Here is a 23,265-nt window from a genome sequence, read left to right on the forward strand (position 1 = left end):
CATTTTAATAACAACTAAAGGAGTAACCTCATTTAGGACCAATGGCTCAGGGACCCACTGGCTCAAGACCCATTCCTAGGAACAAAAATAGGACAATACCATCATGATAGGTTATTTTTTCCCCCATTTTATCAGCCTCTGGAGACTAAACTGCTGAAAGTGCTGTTGGTCAAACTGGCAGACAAGGGGGCTAATGGCCTTCAGCCAGGGTAGCTGGTGGGATCCAAATGAGCATATGATGATGGTACGGCAATGATTTCCAGCTCTGTGAAGGAAAGCTCCTGCTGATTTGGAAGATCTCTTTGATGAACACCACATGTCTATACTGAACTTTCTCTTCTATTTATTTTAAATTTCCTATGAAAGTAATTTCTATGTGAAGGAATAAAGAAACTATGTGCTTAAAAAGAAAATCGAACTGTAGTCCTTAGAAGTGTGTTTATTCAACTGTGAGGTTCACCTCTGGAATGGGGATTGACAGACGTTAGCCATATTTTATCACTACTCTCATCAATGCCAGGACTAGAAATGCTCAGGAGAAGCTGATGCCAACAGTAATCTGAGCCATCAGCCCTCAGCTGAACATGTACTGAGAAGATTTATTCTTGCTTTTCTTTCATTGTGCTTATTCCAGACTTCCCACAGCAGGCCTTAATGAAAAATATTCCAAAGTTCAGTGACAGTGCCAAGTAACTGACAGATGGAACAAAGTTCACCAAGAACTTTATTAAGGAAGAGGACACCTGAGATATGATTTAGGAGAGATGCAGGTGATGCTCTCTGGTACTGAGATCCTCAAGACCTTCTGTCAGCTTGGAGCCAAAGCTGGACATGTTTACTCTGTGCTGGCAATCCAGTCTTTGACTTTCTAAGCAGCCAAAATTTGACTTCTTCCCTGTCCAGAACAACTTTCTTTGTGCTAATAGTATTTATGGAGCGAGCGTTCCATGCCCAAAACCTAAGGAGGTGCCAAACTTGAGCAGCTTTCTTCTGTCTGCCTTGCTTGTAGGTGTGGCTGCAGTATGTGATGGGAAAAGGGCACATCTGCCCCAGGATGGTCTCAGGCCCAACATGCAGCAGCAATGGGCTTTGTCCTCAGGCTGCCACTGTGTCCCTTTAATGCAGCAGTCCAGCCCATGTGCTTTTCTGTCTGCTTGTGAGATATTTTGTTTGATGAGGGTGAGAATTGCAAGACAAACCTATTTCAGGTCAGGAGAAAGCTTCCCCTCTGTTACTATGTCTGTTTGCCTATAAATAATTAGACATTCATTTTAGCATGTGAACTGTAAAATGCTCTTTAATCTCACCAGATGAGGATTAGCTGAACAACCGACTAGCTCATGATAAAGAAAGTATCCAGGAGTGATTTTTAATAGAAGGGTTTTTTTAGTTTTCTGTCTCTTCATGACCTATGCCTGCCTTCTTCACATGAATACACACATGCAGCCATCTGACAATACTCTTGATTATTACTTTGATTAAAATCTTGAGAAAAGTAGAAAGACTTGGAGATTCACAGTCAATGCTGTGTTTAGCTGCATAGTCTGTCCATATTCTCCTCACATAACGTTCTGCCTCTGATAAAGAAATATATGCAACCCATCTGATTGATTAATAAGATGTAATTGCACATAATGTTGCTATAAATGTGGACACTGAACCATTCACAAACAGCATAATATACAAACAAAGTTTTGTTAAAGGAATTTACAAATAACTTCTGTTAATAGACAGCAAATATAGGTAAAATTCATTGAAATAGTGATTTATTGCAATTACTTGATTTGCTTTTGAATATATTTATATGCATATGCAGAGAGAATGTGGGATGTTATGAAAGAGAGAGAAATAATTCAGTGGTTTTCTTTTTGTTTCTATACAAACAAAATCTGTATGCAAGCTTTGCAGGCAGAGAAAAAAAGAAAAAAGAGCAGAACTTCTACGTTTTCCAGAAGTGCCTTGATGTATCAGTCCTGATTTACTGCACCTTACAAGAACTTAGAGGAAGGTTGGAGACATTCTTTTCCCAGTGGGGAGTGCTGAATGGAATTGCTGTGGAGTTCTGCTTCATCAGTACTCAGGAGAGTGATGTTCACTACTGCTGGCTGAGAGATGCTGCTCCTGCTTAAGAGGTAAGGCTGCATGATTCCCCACCTCTCTGGGAATCTTTCTACTCTGGAACATTAGCTGTGATCCAGATTTTATGAAAATCTGTTTAATAGCAGTGCAGAGAATAAGCTGCAGAGCCATTTATAACAGCCAAAATAATTCAGTCATGACCTCTTCGTGTTCCCATAAAACTGTTTTTCCCTCAGCATCAGGAGATGAGTCAGCAGTAGTGATAACAAGAGTTAGAGAAATACTGGAAAAAACAAGTGTCCCAAGTACTTTGGCAGTGAAAAATTAAGCTTCAAAGTGATTTCTTCATGGAACATTTTTTCTCTCTCCAGGACACCAAATTGACCGAGTATATTAAAGAAAGAAGAAAAAGAGAGAGAGAGAACGAAAACAGGACTTGGATGATATTTCTCAGTGTCTGCCAATATCTAACATGCTTTTGGAAAAGTTGTGTAACACAACCTACTAAGAGAGCCCTGTTTGAATAGAGGCTAGTAATTCTTTCTATTTGGTGCTATGTTTGTGGTTTTGCAGAACTGACCCACAGGGCCTCATTTTTTGACTGGTGAAACAGGCTGTATTTTTTCTTAAGTCTATAAGGATCAGGAAGTTGTCCTCTGAATGCATGCCTGACTAGAACTTGACATCAGCTTACCAGCAGCTCTATTATTCTTAAGCCTATAGGACACTTTGAGTGATGAAAAACCTTGAATGTTCTCTTTTGTGAAGGAGACTGTTTGCCTCCAGTGATCAAACATACAGGTAGAATGTCAGGGAACTTGCAATATGAAGTGTTATGTTTGAAATTATTTAAACAAGGACTGTTGCAAAAGGTTTTTTTTTCTGATTTGCAATGTTTTCTATATGATTTCTTTAGATATTTTAATCTACTCTGCATGACAAGTTAAAAGCAGTGTTGCACAATGATTTTCATTACAGAAAAGTGTCAACAACTTAAATTTTCAAATGAAGGAATATGACTTCTAATACTGTGCTACTTTTGTTTCCATGGCCTTTAGGTAATGGTTACGAAAAAAAAGACAAGGAAAATTGTTGAAAAATACTTTTTTGGGTCTTCTTCATGACAATGAGAGACAAAACTGAGGAGGCATGTTCCTATGTATTTGGAAGTTTGTGTCCAGGGACTCTCCAAGGCTGATACCAACACTGGAATCTGCTGCCCGAGTCTGAAGCAGGCAATCTGCCTTCTGAATAACAGTTTGTCGTGGGATGGGTAGTGGCAGTGGGTGACTCCCTTCTGAAGGGAGCAGAGGGCCCCATATGTTGGCTGGATCCATCCCACAGGGAGGTCTGCTGCCTCCCTGGGGCCTGGGTATGGGATGTCACCAGGAGACTCCCTGGGCTGATTCAGCCCTCTGATTATTACCAACTGCTGATACTCCAGTCTGCCAGTGATGAGATTGAAAAGAGGAGCACCAGGACAATTAAAAGGGGCTTTAGGGCACTGGGTCACAGGTGGTGTTCTCCTCAGTCCCTTTGGTGGCAGAGAAAAACAATGAAAGGACCAGGAAAGCTCACACTATAAATAAGTGGCTCCAGGGTTGGTGTCATCAGCAGAATTTTGGTTTCTTTGATCATGGGGCAACTTTTACAGCACCTGGCCAGCTGGAACTGGATGGGCTTCATCTCTGTTAAGGACAGAAGGATTTTGGCTCATGAACTGGCAGAATACATTGAGAGGGCTTTAAACTAGGTTTGAGGGGGGAAGGGGAAGCAGCTGGGCTCTCTGGGAAGCTGGCCCAAGGGTGGTAAGCCTGAGTTAGGGGTGAAATCAGCAGCCCAGTTGAGGTGCATGTGTGCATGCACTCAGTATGGGTAACAAACAAGAAGAGCTGGAGGCCATGGTGCCACAGCCAAGCTGTGATGTAATTGCCATCATAGAAATGTGGTGGGATGACTCACATGGCTGGAGTGCTGCACTGGATGGCTACAAGCTCTTCAGGAGAGACAAGAAACAAGGAAAAATTGGAGGGCTGGCCCTTTATATTAGGAAGGCTTTTGATGCCATGGGTATTGAAACTGAAGATGACATAGTTGAATGCCTGTGGGTAAGAATTGAGGGGAAGGCCAACAAGGCTGGCATCCTACTGGGAGTCAGCTATTGTCCACCCAACTAGGATGAAATGATGGACAACTTGTTCTATAAGCAGCTGGAGAATGTTTCAGGGTCACCAGCTCTTATTCTTGTAGGTGAGTTTAACCTACCAGACATCTGCTGGGAACCTAATGCAGCAGAAAAGAGGCAGTCCAGGAAGTTCTTAGAGTGTGTGGAGGACAACTTTTTGTCACAGCTGGTGAGTGAGCTCACCAGGGAGGGATATGTTAGACCTGCTGTGTGCAAACAGGGATGGGCTGGTGGGAGATGTGGTGGTTGGAAGCTGCTTGGGGCACAGTGATCATGAAATTATAGAGTTCTTGATATTTGGTTAAATCAGGAGGAACATCAATAAGATTTTTACACTGGACTTCCGGAGGGCAGACTTTGGCCTATTTAGGAGACTTATTCAGAGAGTTCCTTGGGAAGCAGTCTTTTAAAATGAAGGAGTCCAGGAAAGGTAGGCGTGCTTCGAAACAGAGATCTTGAGGGCACAGGAACAGACTGCCCCTGTGTGCTGAAAGATGAGTTGTTGAGACAAACATCCAGCCTGGATGGGCAATGAGGTTTTGAAGGAACTTAGGAATAAAAAGAGGATGTATCATCTTTGGAAGGAGGGTCAGATCTCTCAGGAAGTATTCAAGGGACTTGCTAGGGCATGTAGGGAAAGAACTAGGGAGGCCAAAGCTCAGTTTGAACTTCATTTGGCAATTTTGGTAAAGGATAATAAAAAATGTTTTTACAAATATATCAATGGCAAAAGGAAGGGTAAGACCAACCTTTGCTCTCTACTTAGGGAGGGAACTTAGTAACTGCAGATGAGGTGCTTAGCAGAAGGTGGAGGTGCTTAATGCCTTCTTTGCCTCAGTCTTTAGTGGGAAGACAGCTTGTCCTCAGGACAACTGTCCTCCTGGTCTGGTAGATGGTGTCAGGGAGCAGAATGGTCCCCCTGTTTTCCAGGAGGACATAGCTGGAGAAGTGGTAAGCCGCTTGGATGTTTGTAAATCTATGGGACCAGATGGGATCCCTCCAAGGGATGGCAGATGAGCTTGTGAAACTGCTCTCCATCATTTACCAGCAGTCTTGGCTCACTGGTGAGGTTCCAGATGACTGGAAGATGGCCAGTGTGACACCCATTCACAAAAAGGGTGGGGAGGAAGGTCCTGGTAATTATAGACCGGTTAGCCTGACCTCAGTACCCGATAAGGTTATGGAACAGTTTATATTGAGTGTCATCACACAGCACTTGCAGGATGGCCAGGATATCAGACCCAGCCAGTGTGGGTTTAGGAGGGGTAGGTCGTGTTTGACCAACCTGGTCTCCTTTTATGACCAGGTGACCCACCTGATGGATGCAGGAAAGGCTGTGGATGTTGTCTATTTGGAATTCAGCAAGGCCTTTGACACTGTCTCCCACAGCACACTCCGGGAAAAGCTGGCAGCCCATGGCTTGGACAGGAGCACTCTTTGCTGGGTTAGGAGCTGGCTGGATGGCCGGGCCCAGAGAGTGGTGGTGAGTGCTGCTGCATCCAGCTGGGGACAGTCACCAGTGGTGTCCCTCAGGGGTCTGTGCTGGGGCCAGTTCTGTTCAATATTTTTATTGCTGACATGGATGAGAGGATTGAGTCCTTCCTCAGTAAATTTGCAGATGCCACTAATTTGGGAGCAAGTGTCGATCTGTTGTGGAGGATAGGAGGGCTCTGCAGAGAGACCTGGAATGATTGAATGGATGGGCAGAGTCCAATAAGATGACAATGAATAAGTCCAAGTGCCCAGTCCTGCATTTTGGCCACAATAACCTTGTGCAGTGCTATAGGCTGGGGACGGCGTGGCTGGACAGTGCCCAGGCAGAAAGGGACCTGGGGGTGCTGGTCGGCAGCCGGCTGAACATGAGCCAGCAGTGTGCCCTGGTGGCCAAGAAGGCAATGGCTCCTGACCTGTATCAGGAATGTGCAGGAGCAGGGAGGTCATTCTTCCCCTGTACTCAGCAGTGGTGAGGCCACACCTTGAGTGCTGGGTCCAGTTCTGGGCCCTCCATTTGGGAAGGACATTGAGACACTTGAGCACGTCCAGAGGAGGCAACAAGGCTGTTGAGGGGCTTGGAACACAAACCCTGTGAGGAATGACTGAGGGAGCTGGGGGTGTTTAGCTGGAGAAAAGGAGACTCAGGGGTGACCTTATCACTCTCTACAACTCCCTGAAAAGTGGCTGTGGTCAGTGGGGGTTGGCCTCTTTCTCCAGGCAGCAACTGATAGGACGAGAGGACACAGTCTGAAGCAGTGCCAAGGGAAATAAAAGGTTGGATATTAGAAACAATTTTTTACAAAAAGAGCGATAAAGTACTGGAGTGGTCTGCCCGGGGAGGTGGTGGAATCACCATCCCTGGATGTGTTTAAAAAAAGATTGGCTGTGGCACTCAGTGCTGTGGTTTAGTTGAGTTGTTGGGGCATGGGTCGGACTTGATGATCTTGAAGGTCTCTTCCAACCTAGTGATTCTGTGATCTCTTTCCTGAGGTTTGGGGCCCACCTGCCATCAAAGCTACTGTCTTTGCAGTTTTGCTCATGCGATGGACCCACCAGAGTCCCCTTGCACAGGCATAGGTTGAGCATGGTCATATCACACCTCTGACAAAAATCTTGTCAGGTCAGGTCTTTAGTTGGCTGGCCTATGCATGTTTGAATCTGGAAAACTGTGCATCCGCTTGCTTCTGGAGCAGGTGACAAAGATAATTAAGGGACTGAAACATCTTTCTTACAAGGAAGTGCTGGGGGATCTGAGCCTGTTCAGCCTCAAGAAGAAATGGCTGAGAGGCACCGCATCAATGTCTCTGAGTATCTGAAAGGAGGGTGAAACATCTGAGGATGTCTCCAGGCCCTTCTCAGTGGTGCCAAGAACTAGGCCAAGAGGCAGTAGGAAGACACTGAAGGTAGGCAGTTCCAGCTGAATATGAGGAAAAATTTCTCTACTGTGTGTGTGATCAAGCACTAGAACAGATTGCCCAAAGGCTGTGGTGCCTCCCTCTCTGGGGATGACCCACTGTTGTCCCTTCCAACCTGACCCATTCAGTGATTCTGTAATCTATCCTCTCAGGTCCCTCTGGTGCAGAATTTTCCTGAGCTGGTGCTCGGCTGTATTTGGGATAAAGGAAGCTGTATGATACATATTTACAGAAATGTAACCATCCAGGGGACTTTGTTGGGACAAATAGAGGAAAGAAGGGGCTTGGGGCATTCTTGAAGGTAGGCAGCAGCTGAAATGGGGAGTTGAGAGTAACCTGAGGGTGAAAAATTTACTATTTTTAACAGACTGCAGAAACTCTAAAGTGTGACTCCAAAGTGTTGTTTATTGTAGTAACGAGTCTAAAAGAAGATAAGTGTTTCATGAGGCATTCCCCTAGAACTTTGCCCTCAATATTTGCTACTTGAAACTAGTAAGTGAAAAAAAGAGTGACCATTTCTGACTTGTTTTGTCTGGCTGGCACTGTCCTGTGCATAATGCTCGAGAATCTGACTGGACATCAAGCAAGTCTTGACCCATTCTCCTCCTAGTCAGGAGGTTGTCTGCCAAAGTAGCTGGGATTTGGATGAAACCTGCTGAGAGGAGTATAACATTCCAGCTTGATTCAACCTAGAGCTGTGAGAAATATTCACCACAAAACCTAAAACTTTTCAAGGGAACTTATGTTGAATATCAAATGCAGGGAGGGATTTACTGTTGGGTCGGATTCATGTAAAACTCTCCTTTTGACATACTTTTGACCTGAAACCTGACAATGCTCAAATATTTTGACTGAAGTTACTTTGAGGCTATAAAGCCAAAAGTTAAAGAAAAACTCAGAAACTGCAAAGGTGGCATAAAGGGCTCAAACTTAACCCCAAATCTGCTTCAGATTTTGTGCTGGATTGAGTTAGGTGCTGCTTAGCCTTTCTGCTTCTAAGTAAATAACAGGCATATCATTAAGGCATTGCAATCTGTTGCAAACACAAATAAGGACTAGAATATTGTGAAGCTTGAAAATAATTAAATAATCTGTATTCTCATGAAAAAAAGTCTTGAACTATGAGGATAGGAGTGTTACTGGTGTTTTCCCCAAAGATTTGCCCAAGGGCATGGTTTAGAATCCCAGCTGAGATGGAGCTTTGTTGGATATTTAATCTGAGTTGTTAATTGCTTGGTGTTGCCTTAGCAATGTCCAGTCATCTCAACCTTTGATGGTGAGCACCAACTTGGAAATAATCCCGTGCAGTGTACTTTTGTCCCCTATTTTAAAAAATATATATTTTTTCATCTTATATTGCATTAGGAATGACTACAAAAGATCAGCACATAGCAACAAGTAGGAATAACAGCAGGATTTGCTTAGTTATTTTGCTCAGATTGAATTTAGTTGAAAACCTCTATCAGATGGAAAAAAGGCTTGTTGCATTTGCAGATGAAAATATTCTTGGGAGAAGAAAGCTTTTCTCTATAAAAGTGTTACTGCAGAGGATCAGACAAACATTCCCAGGTCTCTGAATAGTCCAGGCTCTGAGAGCTGTAGTTCCAACAGGCTCTAGGAAAGAAGTCAGTCATGCACATGTATGTGAATTCTCTCGCATGAGTAAAAGCAAAGGAACTTTGACATGCTGAATCCTAACCTTTTTCCAGCAAGGAATTTTCTGTCTGGAGACAAAGAACATCTTATTCTCTCCCCTGCTGACTCTTGCTGCTCGTATTCCTCCCTAATTGGAAGTTGCAGTATAGATGTGCAAAAAAGGATATGCTTAGAGCATACCTCAAGGGTGAGCTGTCTAACCAAGGAAACAATTTCATCCTGTCTGCTGTGAAAAGAGCCTGACGCTACAGAACTCCTATTTCATTGCTCAGCAGGGCAAAATACAGCAGGGAGAATAGACTCTGGGTGCTGAAACTGCAATACATTAATATTCATGGTTTCTGTTGCGGCATTTTGTAGTCTGGTGGGGAATTATTTGTCTTTAAATTGGATACCTGAAGTTCTAACATTCTGTTTTTGTCACTGTTTCATATAGTACTGTAATTGAATCACTGAAGAAAGAAGATGTGAAATTCCAGACTAGATCCATTGCTTGCTGCAGAGTAGGCTATGTTTTCAACATTTCAAACATTTCTATCATACACCTTGCATTTTGGACTCACAGGTGCACAAAGGGAATTTGCAGCTTTCAAAGGCAAGACTGGCAGTCTTAGCAGTGCTCTCTGCAGGGAAACAGTGTGGTTTGTCCAAAAGCCTATCCATAGGTTATAGGTGGCACCTTCAGCATAAGTGGTTATGTTAAATCCTGAATGCCATGGTGCTCCCAGAAGAGCATGTCTAAACTAAGGAATTTTAAGGTCTGTCTTGCTGCCAGGAATGCCACATTACTACCACAAATGGGGCACAGCTTCAATAAGTATGATGGTCTTCATTCAGAAAATATTAATGTTAGAAACATCCCAGCTAAAGCCAGTGGAGGTATTTAAGTGTTTAAAATTAACCACATGCATATTTATTATGTAGCATTTTGGAAAAGTAGAAGCATAACTGAACAAGCTCCAAATGCTCTGTTTTCTTGCTGACATTGTTTTGTAAGTTGAGAGTAATATTTGTCATCAAAGACAAACAAATGGAGGATGACTCAGTCTCACCCTTGCTTGGAAGGGAAGAATCCAAAGGGAATTTGATTTCCCTGTTTAGAGAGCCCACAAAAAGTGAGGTGAATTCATGTTTTTCTGAAGCTGTGAAATGCAATCCTGTTTAAAAACTGTTTTACTGCAACTATTATTATCTAAGTCTGAGGTTTCTAGGTCAAACACTGTTGAATTTTTTCTCACAGTGACAATCTGAAGGAAAGGCTTTATTATTATGATTTTTTGAGGAAATGCACAATGATTTCAGACTCCATATATGTTCTTTCACAGATCAATGAAAAGTACTTTTCAGATAGTGGCAGCACCTCAACCACAACTTTCTGTGACTTAAGTCAACAGCAAAAGATAGGTCTCTTGTAAAGTCAGTGAATACAGTGCAGATTAAATGACTTTTTTACTAGTCCCACCTTCTCCTATCAAAACCACTGATGCAATAATGACAGCTTATTTTTTTATGTTCTTGGTGTCTTAGTCTTTTTTTACAGATAGTGAAATATGTGGGAAAACAATATACTGAGCAAAATGAAAGAAAAATGGAAAAGAAAAATGGAGAAAGTAAAGAAAAATAGAAAATTGCATTAAATGGTCATCTGGGTAAATAAATGCAAGTAGAAAGATTCAAGTACCGAGCTCCTCAGAGTGTCTAAGAAATAGCCTTCACTATTTTTTATTAACTCACCTTCCCTGATAGTTAAACCCTTGCTCATTTTGTTGAATACATGAGTGAACCAAGCTTGATGGATGGTGACAAATTAGCCATAAAAAACCTCATAAGTAGCAAAGGGCCATTAATCCTGCACAGTTTGAGCTTCACTTTCAGCATGGTGAGTAGGAGAAATTAGCTGCAATTAATATCACAGTTCTTTTGATCACTGTCAAATAACTATTAGAAGGTGAGTATCTCATGATACTGAAACACCACCTTTCCTAAGATATGTCAGCACTGAGCCTTTCCTGTGTTAATCATTGATTTTCCCTGAGCAGAGAAAAAAGTGTTGCTGGGAGTTCTCAGTACAAGATTTGCCATGGGGTTTCACCAGGAGGGAAAAATAGCTGGATTGAAGAACTAAATGCTGAAGGGATTAAAACAAATGTGGGGATGATCCTCATGAACTTCTGGCCAGCAAGGGAGAGTGAAGGAGGGAAATGCTTTAAAAAAAACTTTAGAGTCACATTTTCGGAACTGCACAGCTGCACACAGTTTGTGAAAGACGAGATTTTGCTGCAGAAAACTCCAGTGTGAAATTAGTCTGGATCAGGGGACTGGCCCACTGAGTACAGTGCCCACTTCAGTCATGTAAAACCTCATGGTGTTCCTATTTTCAGTGAAAATTTGGGTTTGATACTTTCATCATAAGCAGCCCATAGGGGCATTCAAAGAAAAGTTAAGCATTGCAATATTCAAACCAAGTCTAAGAAAACATGCTTCAGTTAAATAACATATTTGAAATATATTGGACTCTTCGTTGTGATTATCCTCAGGGCAGTATTAGTGCGATAACAAAACAGATGAGCCTGAATGCTTGATTGAAAAAGTTTGGGCCTTCAAGGGCTGATTTACTGTCCAGAGAGGTTCTGCAGGCTGGTCGTCCCAGGCACAGCAGCTCCCAGGTTTGGAATGCTGAGGAAAGAGCCTTGGAGTGCAAAGCAGTCCAACTGTGGCTGAACATAAGGTCACAACCAGGAACATATGAGATGAATAAATCTTTATTGGGCAGGACTGCAAAACATTAGGTAATGGGGCCAGTGACAAAAAAAGAACTTAGTCTGAATCATACTCTAAAATGTGCACAAGAAGAGTTCAGGCCTCCAGCAAGGGGCAAAACTCATGTTTCTGGTGCTGATAGGGAAAAAAAAAAAAGAAAAACCAAGCAAAGGGTTTTTTTGGCCTGTGTAAGTGCATGCATTGTACACATCTACAGCATTTCAGTGCACAGGAGCTCATGATATTTTCTGTAGTTGAGACTGGATGCAAGTGCTAACATAATCCTTCTTACTCCTTTTCCAGCTTCCATCACCATATCTGTGTTCTGCCGTCTTCTCACCTTCTTTCTCACCTACAGATGGAAAAATCAAGCTGAGAAAAAAACCCAGAAAAAACAAAAACCCCAACCTAACACTTCTGGGGAAGTGTTTCAGTGCTTATTTTACCCCAAACTGTGGATGATAGTTAAAATATCCCTTCACCCTCTCCCTATGGGAACTGAAATTCTGAGAACTCTTTGCTCACGATTGAAATACTTAGTTGTGAATCATGTTGGAATTAATTTTTCTGTTGAATTGGTTTGTGCCCAAGGGAGATGATTACACAGTTTGAGGGGCTTGCAGTCCCATTTATTCAGATCAGATACCCAAGAGCTTGTGGGCTAGAAGTTTGTATTCCTTTTGGAATTCATTACTTGAATCTTAAACCATGAGCTATTTTCTCAGAAAAGGGAACTACCTCCTGTAAGGGAGGAGAGCTGCTGAGAGGTGGTGAGACTTTGAAGAGAAGGCAAGGATGCCAGAAGGAATCACTCCTGCAAAGTGGAGCCAGACCTTAGGTCCACAGTTGATCCATTTTAATGATCTGTGTTGTGACTGCTGCTCTGCCCAGGGTAGGGACTCATCCAGAAAAACCTAACTGTAGTTACAGCATGGCAAGTATTGAACAGGTTTTACATGTTAAAAACCAAGAAAATTAATTTACTGCACACAAAATTTTGGGGATTCAACACTAGCTGATGAGATGGATACCTCTGGATGGGGATTGCTGTCTTCCACTTAGTTGTCTAATATGAATGACATTTAATACAAAGAGCTCTGACTGTGAAAATCTTTATGCGCCCAGAAGTAAATTTAGTACTGCTTGACTTCTATAGACTAGCAATTCAGGATGTCTGAATGACATTAATGGTTGGAAATTGGGGTGTAGAGGAAAAGATTTTGTACTGTAAAGATATTAATCCTAGATCATAAAATATAAGCTCATGTATGTAACCTGAAAACTGAGATTTCAAAGCAATCTGTTCTACCTATTTTTCTATGCATTATTGCTGTATAAACTACTGTGTTTGGGTCAAACTGAACAGAAGCTTCCACTTAGTCTAATATGATTTGCACACTTTTATTCAGGCAGCCTCACTTTTATTTTTCTTTAACAAATTATAGCAATGTGACTGACAAGAACGTCCACACACATATCTGAACTTAATGTAGACTTAAACTAAAAGTAAGCCAATGAGTGTCTAGATGAGCTGGGGAATATCCTTCAGGGCAAAAAAAGGAGATCCACATTGTATCAGGCTGTTGCTATAGATTCCTGCTTTTGAAATGATGGAATACAATGAAATTCTTGTCTCTAACTGAATACCAAAGATCTTCTCCACCAGTAACATTTTGTCCACTGTTCCTTGTACTGTTACTTATCCATTTGGACAGCTTCTGTAGCTTCCCTGCACAATACTTTTAGTCTCTAGAATATTTTGTTTTAGCTTGGCCAAGATTAACTCAGCTTTCTGTGAAGTTAGCTGTAGTTCAAGGAACAATCATTCATGTGTGTGTGATATGTCTCTTTTCTGTGTGAGATGACCTTGAATACCTTCACTGGCAATATTCCTGGGAAGAAGCAGCGAGTTCATGTCATGTAGCAGCATATTAGTTAGTGGATTCACCCTGCTTTCCGTGCACATTGCATGGGCGTGTAGTGTTCTCCTCTGGCATGTAGTTTGCACATTAAAATCTCTTGGGATTAAGACAGTGAACTCCTTCTCAGGAGGAGGGGACATGTAAGAGAGATGCTGGATTTATAGTTTGCTCAATGCATTATTTCAGCTGGAATATGGAAGACTAACCCTTTATTTGCAGGCATGAGAAATGAGTTTATAAAAGGCACTGAAGGCTCCCAGGGAAGGCTGGAGGAATGGGTGAGAGAACTGTCTGCCTCCTGGTGTGATGCAATGCATGCAGATGACAGCAGGGAAAGACAAATTTATGGCAAAGAGCCTGCTTTCCTATAGGTACTTCCACTGAACTTCTGCTCTGTGGATCACTGGATACAAGAAATACTGGAGGTCTCTCAGCTGTAGCCCAGATTCACTCACTACAGGCAAAACGCCCTAAATTTTAATGTTCAGGAGACTTTAAACAGGCTGGTCCTGCAACATTTTAAGTGAAAACTATAATTGAATGTTGAAAGCTAAGCCCATCATCAATTAACACACCATCCCCTTTGGATAGCTCATACCAAAATGGACAGGACAACACGTCATCTGTACAGGGACAGGGAGGCCCAGCAAATTTACCAGGAAAACCCTAGAGGAGTTTTGTGACAACAGAATTTCTTCCCAAAAAGAGATTTTAAGGTGTTAACAGAGGGATCAGATTAAAACTGAAACAACACAATTTAAATACTTCTATTCATGTTTTACTCCAGTGCGTTGAATCAGTAAAATGTGAATGCAAAAAACCAACTGTGCTTTCCATTTTAATAAGCCTGTTTTATTTCTTTATATAAAAATGTTTCCCTGCATTTACAACGAAGCAAAGAATTACTCAACTGCATAAATCCTAGCAAAAAGCAGCCAGTGTCTTCCATTTCCCTTCTTATTTTAGAAGAAAGCACAGCCCTGCATTCCTATCTCCAGACAGTGTGACATGAATCAGAGAATTGTAAGAGTTGGAAGCAACCTCTGGAGATCATCCAGTCCCACTCACCTGCCGAGGCAGGGTATCCTAGAACAGGTTACATAGGAACCTGACCAGATGAGTTTGGAATTCTCCAGAGAGGGAGATCCATGAACTCCCTGGGCAGCCTGTTCCGGTGCTCTGCCACCCTCAGTGTAAAGAAATTCTTCCTCAGGTTGAGGTGGAACTGCTTGTGATTTATTTTATGGTCATTGCTCCTCACCACTGGGCACCATTGAAAAGAATCTGCCACCATCCTCTTGGCACCCACCTTTAAGATGTTTGCACGTTTTGATGAGATCACCTCTCAGTCTTCTCTAGCCTAAACAGGCCCAGCTCCTGTCGTCTCTTCTCATAAGAAAAGGATACTCTTCCTCATGAAGATACATGATCCATTTCTCCTTCCACCTTCTCTAAGGCCTGATTTCCTTTGTGAGAAACTCTGACTCATATTCAGGCTGAGAGAAAACTTAATGATGTAATGATGATACAAGCAGCTGTTTCTTCTGCATTGTAAGGGAAAAGGGTAGACATCTAACATGCCATGCTCTGGGGGCTCACATCCTTGTTTATTTTCCAGGGATTGATAAAACTGTTAATGACCTCCTGGACTCTGCTTTTTGATGTTTACCCATATTCCTGAACTTTCTCCTTTTATTCTACTTCACAAAAGTATTTGCTGTATTATTTCAGTTTTTAGGCTAAAATCTCTAGAACAAGTGGGTAGAAGACTGACTAGGATTTGCACCCTTGCATTTTGCTGATGTAATGAAAGCAACATCCCTGTTTAGCACTGTCACAGGATATGTCATCTGTAAAATGTTCAGATTGTTTCTGTGTCATGGGATAGTTCCTCTTTGAAACAATCTGATGTTCATAAAGCATGTTTAAGAGAGGCTGTACATTAAAATCCCCTTCCCCAGGCATTTGTTCCTACCTTTGCAGTGCTGCTCACAGCTGCCTCAGTTGTGTTGGTGCCGCTGTCTTTAGGGTCAGGACAGAAATGGGGTTGGAGATGGAAGGAATGGCTAATGAAATGGAAGGCAGTAAGGATAGGAATGAGTGGCTGTAGGGAGTCTCCTGTAAGTGGAACTACTAATAAAAATGCTTATGGACACTGGCATTTGTTTTGTTGAGCATGGCACTTAATAATTTGAATCCTTCCAGCCAGGTTAGGAAAATGAGAGATATGTGGAATATGGATACTTAGTTGATGGGAAGGAAATGATTTTGGCTGCTAGGTTCTGCAAAGGTCCTGCAACTTGGCATTCAAGATATCTGTGAATGAAAGATTTCCAAGAAAGATATGTGGCACCCCTGTGAAAAGGAAGTTAAAACATCTGCTGGTGGAGGTCAGCATTGGCCCTGGTATATTGGCCTCTCTCACCTGAATGTTGGTTTTAGTCCCGTTGCAAATACTACCTGTGGAAACAGAGTCTGAATGATGCAGTGTAAACTGGTCTTTGCAAGCCTTAATCTGGATGGTCCTACATGTTTTCAGTCAGTTTACTAGGCTGTCAGACACAAAATTATTACGTTTAACAATAATGTTCACTTGAACTGCAAGGCTCTATAATATTCTCATCTGCCAATGTTTTAATTACAGGGTCTCATTCACTAAGGGAAACTAAAATTAGAAGTGGATGAATGGATTTTGATATGAAGGGGAAGATTTGCTTTCTATTTTTTTAAATTTTGCTTCTTCCTTTTCCCAAGGAAATTACATTCTTGGAAGAACTGCAAAACCAGACAGACCAAAATGGCCTCTCCTCAACCATAGGGCAGAGAAGGCTTTGCAAACCAAAGGTCAGACACAAAGAGATGTCTATTTATAAGTGACAAAACATAACAATAAAATAGAGAAAAGGATGATGTACATGTAGAGAAGGGATTCAGGAGAGAAAGGCAAGGAGAGAAAGGAAACTGTGATTTGTAGTTTTGTCAGTGAAGAGTGAATGAATATTTGTGCTAAATAGGTAAAGAACAGATGAAAACTGCAGTGGTGGAAGGGTTGGGTCACGCAATATATGGAAGGGTCTCTCAGTCTGTAACTGATGGGATTGAGGGGTGCCAGTGTTTCCACAGAGCTGGGTTTTCAGGGAGGTCCCATCATGCCAGAGTCTTCAACTGCTCCTTCTGAGAGCTCTTCTTAAGTGTGCACTGAGTCTCACGTTAGGTTACAGGGTGAGGGCTGTAGCTTACAAACCACAGGCACAGAAAGAGCTGTGAGGGAAGGGAGGCCTGAGCAATTGTGAGTACATCAAGATGGGTACTCAACACTGCTACAGAGTACACCTCCAAAATGGGAAGAAGAATGTTCCTTCACAGGCTCGTAAGTAACCTCTGGTCTCTGTCTTTTTGGCAGATTAATCTTGCAGTAACAATTGATAATTTTTTTCTTTTTTTTTTCTAGATCTGTATAGCTGTTCTGAGAAAGATTATTAGATATGGGACAGTATGGTATCATTGACATAAATTGCTTCTGTGTACTGAATTACTATAGATATTAACCAGAAACTGAGTGATTCTGCTGATGACAAAATCAGCTCCCAAGATAGTTTTCCAAAAGCAACCTTTCTCTGCAGACTCTTCTCTGCAGCAGCACCAGGGGTTAGTGGGAGTTTTGTGTGTGTGTGTGTGTGTGTGTGTGTGTGTGTGTGTGTGTGTGTGTAATGTGAACTTGGATACCATGTTCATAACAAGTTTTGTCACTTGAAGATGAAAAAGGTTCAAAATATTGCATTTGTTGGGCATCTCTCAAGTAGGTTAACATAGCAATTTGTGCGTTCAATTTGCCATGTTCATCCAGACATTTGATACCTCACCAAGTCTAAATGAAGAGAGAGGCATAAATCCAGTCCCTGGAGCTATCCTGTCCCCCAGCCTGAGGGAAACTGAGCTTACACAGAATATTCACCTGAAAATCAACCTGGCATGAGGCTTTGGGTTTTGAGGGCTTAATGGCATTTGCCCTTATGCTTAATATTTTAAACTTAGGCATGCATGGCACTCTGCAAAAACAAATAATGACAAATGTGAGAGAAGCAAATAGTTCATACCCTGGAGAGTTTATCTTTTCAGTTTCACAGAAATATTGAATGAATTTCTGCATAAATCTGAGTGCTCACTGAAGAGGTAGGCCACAAAGAACCAATCGGAACTAATCACGACCAGAAAAGTATGAAAGAAAAGGTAAATAAAGGTAACAGTAGATAATGTAGTTACACTGGAAATCAACCCAAATACCTATGTGTATGTGCAGCTTGGCGTTTATGTTTGTCTACTTTTAGAAATTATACGAGACAATGATATTAAGAAAGGACACCAGAAGAAAAGAAAGTGTGAGAATTGTCTGGAAATCTCAGAAAGCAGATGGTGGCAGAAAGGTAAAAGGCACACAGAATTATATTAATGAAAATTTAGGGAAAATCAAAAGAATGCATGAATTGACAGAAAAAAATCATTGCAGTTATATAGGTGTCAAAAGTAAGAGAAGGCCTATGTTTGATGGAAATGGAAGAAGCCACCTACGACAAAAAAAGTCCATTTGGATACCAGACAGCCGCAGCTTGTGATTTACGCAAACTTGGAAGGAATACAGAAACTTAACCCAAACACAGTAGCTGTCGCAAGCGATGCACAGCTCTGGAAAGACAGCAAAACTTAAATATAAACGAACCGAAATGAGGTTAAGCGCTGGCATAATTGTGACAGCAATTCTGCCTGCGGTTTGCTCGAAAGCAGCGCCCGCAGTCGGCAGCTCGGATGACCGACGCATGATATGGCTCACGTGATTCCCACAAGTGTGTTGCATGATGTAGTGGTCAGCACACATGGATCTAGGGTATCTGCAGCTCCACGTTGACAATTTCTCAGCAAATCTGGGTGGATGAACGTCTGCTAGTTATGGTTTGAGTCTAACTTCAAGTCCAAATATTTTTTTTTAATTGCTTATAGCATTCACAAATAAATTGTTTTCAGCTGAAACTTCCTCCACTGAATGCTCATTTTGCAAGATCCTTTAAATTAAATCCATGAGTCTACTTAAGGATTTTTCAGTAATGGGGGAAAAAAGTGCCCTTTCTTTTACGATCTGCTAGGACCAGTTCAGCTTTAGAGGCAGAAGGACACATACCGAGCCTCGCAAGTGAATTGAATGAGTTGACTAATACCTGCACTGCAGTAATACAATGAGACTCCTGTGGATTTTCATTCAGTGGGATTTGCTGATTCTCAAAGAAACCCCTGGATTTTGTATGTTTTTCTTCATAAAAATGTCAGTGACAAAATCTGATCTTTTAACTGGGAGATCTTTATTCTATAATTTAAGATAGAGCAGAGCTTAAAGTTAAGAAATTAAATTTTCAATGTTTTTCTGCACTATTGTACTAGCTTCTTTTTCTGACTCTTCCTTTGTACAAATTATAATTCAAAACCCCCAACCAACCAAAAAACATCAAAAAAATCCCCACAAATAAACCTGAAAAAAAAAAGAAACAAGGAAATATAAAGGATAAAGAAGAGCTATGATTTTCATTCACACTGTTTTTGTGAGCTCATGAGATTATCCTTATATTCCCGCTTTCTGTAATACCTGTATCTATGAAAGGGAAAGCAAAAACTTCATGTCCATTAGTCTGACTTGAGTAGTTTGAGAGTATTAGAAAAAAGAGTGAAAGCTGTTGCTCTGAAAGATAAAACCTATCTTTCAAAGCACAAACTGTTCTGATATCTGAACAAGATAACTTCTTGTCGAAAATAAACATTAATTATTGAAGGTTTGCCATTAACAGTGCAAAGAACTTTGGTTCTTTGGATTTGGTTGGTCTCAAGTCTGAGAGTGGGAAGGTCTTGTCTCTGTGAACAGCAGAGGGGGAAGCAGAAAGATTTCAGCAATAACAATGATGTCATGAGGAGCAATGGTGTACACCTGCTGTGAGTAACTTCAGGTTTCTGACTGTCAGAGAGTTAAAATTGAGGAACATCTCTGTCTTGGAGGAAAATGACCTAGTTATGAAGGTGGAGCTTCATAAATATCTGGAACCATTGGGCATGGTCAGCTGCAGCCTCAGACAGCTGAGCCCAGGGGAGTCCTTTCCACACTCTCAAGTTTCTGTACACTGGCTATTGCCATGTGAAATGTCACTGTCCTGTGGGTTTACACGAGTGCTGATAAGTGAAGAAGTCAACTATGCTTCTGATTATGTCATAAAATGCCTGTTACTTTACAGAAGCCATTTACTATCCCATTTCCTAGGACTAACTACAAAAAAGAAGAAATGGGGTTTTGAAAGCATCTTGTGTTCCAGTATATCCATGAGTGTTGGTTCTGAAAAACAATTCATGTTTATAGAAACTTCTATTTCAGTTTCTTAGCATTCAAGCTAAAATACATGGGAAAATACTATTTTTTTTTTTTTTGCTCATCTTACTTTGTTTAAAATGGCTACAGGGTACATAGTTAGAATGAGAACCTTTAAAGCCTCTCTATCTTTTTCTTCTTTCCCTTTATTTGTAAGCGGTTTCCACACAAATCTGAGAAAACCAAAGGAGTGAAAACCATCCTCACTACTATGGATGTGAGATTCCAACATCCTGAAAGCTGTTTGGCTTTAGATTACTCAGCTGAATGCTTTTTATGTTTTTGCTCATGCAAGCCTGCTCCTGTGCACACCCCTTGGTACCTTGGCTTGCCTGCACTCCTCTAGAGCTCTGCCCACTTGTATTGAACATACAGAGACAAATATTACAAATGGACCTTTCCTATATCTGTTCATTATTACACTTTCAAGTATTCAATCTGCAGTGTTTCCAGGATACAGTTTGACTTCCAGAAATGTTTTGATCTCTGAAGACACTCTTAACATGCAGTAGATTTGAAGTGCTTTGTGCCGCTCAGAGAGAAGTGTGCCCCATGAAGGAATCAGCCTTTTCCATTGCACTTTCAGGCTCTGCTTATACTGGAAATTACACAGTGCCAGAAGACAGGCACTAGCTTCATTGTCTACACTTTTAAATTATTTGAGCAGTCCCTGGAATGGTTTGTCCCTGGGCAGTCAGCCCAGGCCTCTTCCAAACAGTTCCTGGGCATGTTTTGAGAATTAGCACGGGCCAGGCACCATGCCCAGCATGTAGTTTGGATGTGGGCACCCTTATTTGGATGATAATAGACTTCACTAGTGCCAGATGGCCTCAGAGCCAGAGGGAATAAACACAGCCTGATTGCATGTGCCCTGTACTCGTGCAGAGGATCTCTTGTGCTGTAAAATAATAGCTTGAGTCGTGTGTACGTGCGCATCTTCATGTCAAGAAGCTGTAACCTGAAAGACTGGATTTTACAGGGGGCAGCCACAGGCTGGGACTTTGTGGCATCCAGGAAGACAGAGTGGGCATTATGCAATGCCTGTATTGCTGAAAACATCACAGGCGCAGATCAGACCCTGGGACCATATGTCCAATGCACCATCTCAAATGGGCGCTAAGTATAAATTGGCTTTAAGGTCTCCTGGGCACCCTCTGGCCTTAAGACATGTTTATGTCTCTTTGCTGTTCAGACTGCCTGAAATAATACAGGGTCTGTGTTACAACCCACCAGACGAATGTTTTTAGCATACAAATTAGAAGGTGTGTGTTTTATGCTTTAGGATGTGGTGTGTTCAAAGATGCAACATCTACCAGGGTGCTGTTACAAGGCTGCATTGTTGGGAGAGAGCCAAAACAAATGTACCCTTGACCATTATGAACTGAGAGCAGCTCTTATCATGTTCAGGCACTGCCCAGCATAATGCTTGTTAAAGTAGTCCAAACCAGAGGTGAGAAATGTCTTCATGGGGAAGCTAATCGGGGGTCCAGGTTGTGGTTCCCACACTGGCCCTCTCCTACTGAGAACTACAACCATACCCCTTGGTGCTGGGTTCATGGACACGAGACCCTAATCTCTTGAAAAATCCTGCAGGTTTTAGGTTGTCTGTGAAATCTCTGAGCTAAACATGCAAAGCAAACTCAGAGAGCAGAATGAGAGATCTCTGCATCGGATTCCTTTGTTGTTTTGTATGATTACCAGGGGCTCAAGTAATAAAAATTATTAAATGCTGAACAGTTTAAATCTGCTGAAAAACACATGGATGTCCAGGCCTGTAAGGGTGTCTGCTGAATTATTACTGTTCCAGTTCCACTGGAGTGTACCAATAAGCTCTGCTGAGATTTGCTTTATCCCCATAGTGTTTAAGTTATACAGTAGATCATATATATAGCCTTTTATGTTCAAGCCCTTCTACCATTTTGAAACTTTGTGTTTAAATATAATGTTATGTTATGTCTCCCTTTCTCCCTTTCTTTTTTTTTTTTTTTTTTTTGCTTTCAAAATCACAAATGTATGTTCACATTAAATAAAGAACACTTCATGAAAACTTTCTAATTAAGGAAAATTGAGAGGATAAGACCTGTTCTGGAAGTGAAAAAATAATGCTAATGATTATTATAATCAGCAATAATTAGTCTTATTAGTCTTTTTTTTAATCAGCATTTTAGGAAGATATTCAGGGGTAGGCATGCAAACAGTGACTGAGCACAGAGAGCATGTATTTGAGAGAAGCTTTCTGTGATTAGAAGCTGCTGAAGTACATTGCAGTGCTGTGCATTGAGCAGCTTGTTTCAACTTCAGACATTGAAGATGTCACTGGAAATGGGCAAATCCCTTGCTGTTACAATTTTTTGTCTTTTTTTTCAGGTTCATCTCAATATGTTATTTGAGAGCTGATTTGTGAGGTACACATCTCAGCTTGGTGGGGAAAGGCAGGTGCCTGGAGACAGTATCTTCTTCAGCTGCAAATTGAGACATGACAAGACCAACCAATGTCTACAGACAGATTTGGACAAAGAGGAAAACATGTAAATCATCATGTCAGAAAGAGATGTAATAATAATATGTGATAAATTTTCAGTACTTGTTTGGCAGGGAAAGGTGATGGGTGGTGTATGTGATCCGTCAGCAAGAAAATAACATCAATACTTTTTCTGATCACAGAAGTGGTCTTTTGGTTTTTTCCCCCAACTTTTAACTGTGCCTCATCAGTATTCAACTTATTCTTGCTTCATAGAGGGGATTGTGAAGAGTGAAGTCCAAAGTTCAAAGAAAAAAAGATCTTTTTCACTGAAGCAGGATAGGTCTGGCTACCTTGAGAAGAATCTGGATTTTCAGTTCAGAAACAATTGCACAGTCCTGGAGACACCAGAATGAAATTTTGCTGTCTTCAGCTGTATTTATTTGACTGAAGAAGGTTTACATGGCTTCAAGACAACTATATAACAGAGGAAATATGAATACCTCTTCCATGTCATATACAGCAATTGCCAAATTTCCACCACTTTGCTGCAGGAGTGCTAGCAGTGCCCTGGAAATGCTTTTTAGAAATTTCTGACATTGCTGAAGAATAACACAGCATATATTAACTTGGGCAGTTTTTCACAGCCAAAGTCACCCATAGGTGCCAAAATGCAGACATTTCTAGAAATGCTGGACAAAAGAAATGGCTTCATGACCTAAATATATCTAGCCTGTCAAGACTCCTTCTTATACACCTTTTTGCTATAAAAACTGTCAGGAAAATAGCCTTTGTCATTTCCTGAAACAGTGTTTATTTCTGTTTACATGGAAAAATATTATTAGACTGGTATAATGGGCACTTGAGGGCATGTGCAGGAGTCATTCTGCAGG

The 23,265-nt window shown here is 41.4% G+C and overlaps 2 long non-coding RNA genes across 15 annotated transcripts in view; one reads left to right on the forward strand and one right to left on the reverse strand.

Annotated features, from left to right (window-relative positions):
- LOC132325338 (uncharacterized) overlaps window positions 1-22,577 on the forward strand; it is a 62,653-nt gene extending 40,076 nt beyond the window's left edge. For 10 of the 13 annotated variants that reach the window (XR_009485888.1, XR_009485884.1, XR_009485887.1 and 7 more), the window contains 2 exons: window positions 1,901-2,132; window positions 2,451-3,105. This is a non-coding gene — a long non-coding RNA (uncharacterized LOC132325338). Of the gene's footprint in view, window positions 1-634; window positions 784-1,900; window positions 2,133-2,450; window positions 3,106-22,278 lie in introns of those variants that run through there. The other 3 variants (XR_009485890.1, XR_009485886.1, XR_009485885.1) reach the window with 3 other exon arrangements.
- LOC132325340 (uncharacterized) overlaps window positions 11,576-23,265 on the reverse strand; it is a 50,956-nt gene continuing 39,266 nt past the window's right edge. For both annotated transcript variants that reach the window (XR_009485897.1, XR_009485896.1), the window contains exon 4: window positions 11,576-11,936. This is a non-coding gene — a long non-coding RNA (uncharacterized LOC132325340). The remainder of the gene's footprint in view (window positions 11,937-23,265) is intronic.

Source organism: Haemorhous mexicanus, chromosome 3 (genome assembly GCF_027477595.1).
Source record: "Haemorhous mexicanus isolate bHaeMex1 chromosome 3, bHaeMex1.pri, whole genome shotgun sequence".
NCBI classification, from domain to species: Eukaryota; Metazoa; Chordata; class Aves; order Passeriformes; family Fringillidae; genus Haemorhous; species Haemorhous mexicanus.